We start from the raw sequence: 3965 nt of genomic DNA, 5'->3' as shown, positions 1-3965 counted from the left end.
TCTAGATGCATGCTGGATAGCGGTCGATGTGTGGAGTAATAGTAGTAGATGCAGGCAGGAGTAGGTCTACTTGACACGGACGTGATGCCTATGTTCATGATCATTGCCTTATATGTCATCATAACTATGTGCTTTTCTATCAATTGCTCGGCAATAATTCGTTCACCCACCGTAATATATGCTATCTTGAGAGAAGCCACTAGTGAAACCTATGGCCCCCGGGTCTCTTTTCCATAGTATTGAATCTCGTTTACATCTTGCTACTTTCCGATCTACTATTTTTCAATCTTTACTTTCCAATCTATAAACCAAAAATACCAAAAACATTTACTTTATTATCTCTATCAGATCTCACTTTTGTGAGTGACCGTGAAGGGATTGACAACCCCTTTATCGCGTTGGTTGCAAGTTCTTGATTGTTTGTGCAGGTATTCAGTGACTTGTGCGTCATCTGCTACTGGATTGATACCTTGTTTCTCAAAACTGAGGGAAACACTTACGCTACTTTGTTGCATCACCCTTTCCTCTTCAAGAGAAACCCAACGCAAGCTCATGAGGTAGCAAGAAGGATTTCCGGCGCCGTTGCCGGGGAGATCTACGTCAACTCAAGCCATACCAAGTACCCATCATAAACTCTTCTCCCTTGCATTACATTTTTCATCATTCACCTCTCGTTTTCCTCTCCCCCACTTCTAAAATGGTTTTCGAAAACCTTTGCCTTTTGTTCGCCTTCTTCCCATATGTCTTTTTGTTTGTGTTTACATGTGCCTTCTATTTTCTTGCATCTTTGCTTGCCGAAAATCTATTGATATGGATCCACTTAAAGTGTTCTACTTGGATCTTGTTCGATCGATATGTGCACATGCTGAAACCTCAACTAGTTTAGTTGAGGGAAAATCTTTAGATGAGCATGCTCATTTTGTGCGTCATCATTTGTCTGAAAAAGGGAAGCTCTTATGGTATCAAATAAATAGTTTGCTCTGCTATGCTTGGAATCTTTGTGAAATTTATGATTTTACTTGTTGCTCTAAGAAACCTAAAAAACAACTCCCCTACCTATGTGAGTTTAATGATAATGAATCTTATCTTCTTATGCAAAGGGTGTTTATAGTTACTATGATATCAAACAAATTGAATTTGTTGCTTTTAAGGGTTCTTATGAAGTTGCTTCTTTGATTGAAAAGTATGATATTACTCTCTACGAATCTGAAACTTTTGACATACTTAAATATTGCTATGAAAACTATGCTTATAATGTCTATGTCAAAGAATTTATTGAAAGAATGACCGTTGCTTTGGAAGAAAATAATGATATGCAGGAATCTATAGATAATTATGATTCTGATGATTCGATTGAAATATCCCTTGATGAACATGATGCTTGCTATTCTTGTGGCCATGATGCCAATATTTATGAAGACGAATTTGCTATAGTTCCTTATGTTAAACATGAGATCGTTGCTATTGCACCAATACTTGATAGTTCCTTCAATGAAAAGCATGATTGCAATGATGTTATTATAAATTCTCTTAATGTCAATTGTGTTAATGATATACAAAACCTCAAGCTTGGGGATGCTAGTTTTGCTATTACTACTATTTGTTGCAATGATCATGATTGGGGTGATTCTTCTTATGATGTTGAAACTTTATTTAAGCCCCATGATGAACATGAGATTGATAATAGTGTTTGAAATATGATTGAAAGTGGGTTTGGAAGAGTGTCAACTTTAGATCTCACATATTTGGAGAATGTTCAATCTTATGATTTTTTTGATAAAAGTGGGTTTGGAGAGGTCACGACTTTAGTTAATGTTAGTCCCACTATTTTGGAAGAGTGTCAACTTCGTATGCATGTGGATCATGTTGGAAATATTTTTTGTGATAGCTATTTTCTTGAATTTGCTTATGATCCCACATGTAATTATTACGAGAGAGGAAAGTATGGTTGTAGAAATTTTCATGTTATTAAATTACCTCTCAATATGTTGAGATTGCTATTATTTCTTTCCGCTTCCTTGCATATGCTAGTTTTTGCTTGCTATGATAATTTGTTTTCCTATAAGATGCCTACGCATAGGAAGTATGTTAGACTTAGATGTGTTTATCACGTGTTTCATGATGCTCTCTTTGCACTTCAATTCTTTTTCTTTCATGTGAGCATCATTGAAATTTCAATGCCTAGCTAGATAAGCTATAGGGAGGGAGGGGAAAATGTGACGCAGGACTCGCCCGCTGTGGGTTTATATAGCAGACTAGTAACCATTGGGATTTTGGGGGATTTCACCAAGTAGGGCGGGAAGCATGCGCGGGAACCTGCGCGGTTGCGCGGGAAAGGGCGCACCACCGTTTGGCCAAAAGAACGCCTCGCGTGCTGCTCAAGCTAGCGCTCGAAGCCGTCTGCGGCAGCGGGGTGCAAACACATGTGAGAGGAGGACAAAAGGACATGTACTTATACAATTAATAAAAAACGTTTGCGATTTAATTACCTACTACCCCCGTCCTGGTTTATAAGTAGGATTTAACTAATAAAATATGAATGCATGTAACCAAAGATTATATCGTTGGATTCGTATTTGAACATAGTTTCTAATTATATAATTTGTATAACATGCATTAACATTTTGTTGGTTAAATTTAACAAAATATGGCACATAATATAAATGGGACTAATAGACCAAGACGGAGGTAGTAGCACATGGCTGCTCTCTACGCAGCGACGCAACTGTCGGCCGGCTTGTAGACGATCATTCCCTGCGTGTTCAACTGCTCTATGCGTGTGGTTGCTCGCGGTTGAGGTGGTCGCGGCGTGCTCTGCTCGCGTCCCACTGCGCGCGCTCTGGCCTCGTGTCCCCCAGGCGCTCTACCCTCATCTCTCCATGCGCCTTGCCAGTGTTTGGGCGCGCATGATAATGTACGTTTGTGCTGCCATTATGCATGCGGTTGTGCCTGGCGCGTCGCCACGATGCAGTTACCCGCTGCAAAAACTGCCATGTGGATGTGCCGAGAATCTAGGCCGCCCGGCCTCATTTATTCCAGCAGCCATTTACCTTCATCTCCCGTGCCACATGACACAATAAGCACACCCACGACGAGACATATAGAGAGGACATCCAGCGGCTCCAATGACGCCTCCCCGTGGCTCCACCGGCGCTCCCAGCAGTCGATGACGACAATAGGGGGCAGTTCACCATACATCACATAGTGGACACCCATGTGAGGGAGAAGGCCCTCTCAGTGGTGTACACGAACGAGCCGGTCTCGGTGGAGATATCCATCCAAACTACGGAGCAGTTGCTTGTTCAGGACAAGTACCAAGTGGTCGGCTTCGACCTCGAGTTCACCAGCGGTCGTGTCGGGCATGATCAGAAAGTTGTCATCGACCAGTTGTGCATGCGACATGACGTCCTCGTCTACCACTACCACATGGCCATAAGGCCTTGCGAGCGTTTCTCCATGTTTATCAACATCTCCGACTACAGTTTCGCTACGGTGGACACCATCAATGATCTAAAAGCGCTCAAGGTTTCGAGCTTGAAATGCCAGAATCTTGTCAACGTCCAGGACCACTACAAGGGGTGGGCAGTGACAACAACAAACAGAAATCGCTAGTTGACCTCGCCTCGGTCATCATGGACCCCTACTACATGAAGATGAAGGATGAGAGCAAGAAGGACAAGAACGCATGGCATAGTGTCTGGCTTCAGAGACTGGATGAACAACACGTCAAGTACTCGGCCAAGGACGCGTACACAAGCTACGAAATGTACAGGCGGATCGTTGACATGAGGAAGTGTCTTCTTCCTGCCCCAGATGAGGGATCGAGCCACAGAGCAGTGGCGGGGGCGTCACAAGAAGTAGATGATTAGATGATCGTTTCTCCTAGTTTAGAATGCAAGCAATTGTTTATTGAGGTGTGTGCTAATGATCTGTATAGTCACTTATGTAATTGGATGTTTATTTCA

The sequence above is a fragment of the Triticum dicoccoides genome, chromosome 4B (assembly GCF_002162155.2).
Source record: "Triticum dicoccoides isolate Atlit2015 ecotype Zavitan chromosome 4B, WEW_v2.0, whole genome shotgun sequence".
Lineage (NCBI taxonomy): Eukaryota > Viridiplantae > Streptophyta > Magnoliopsida > Poales > Poaceae > Triticum > Triticum dicoccoides.
The sequence above is the reverse complement of the archived record's forward strand: the minus strand, read 5'-3'. Positions refer to the sequence as shown.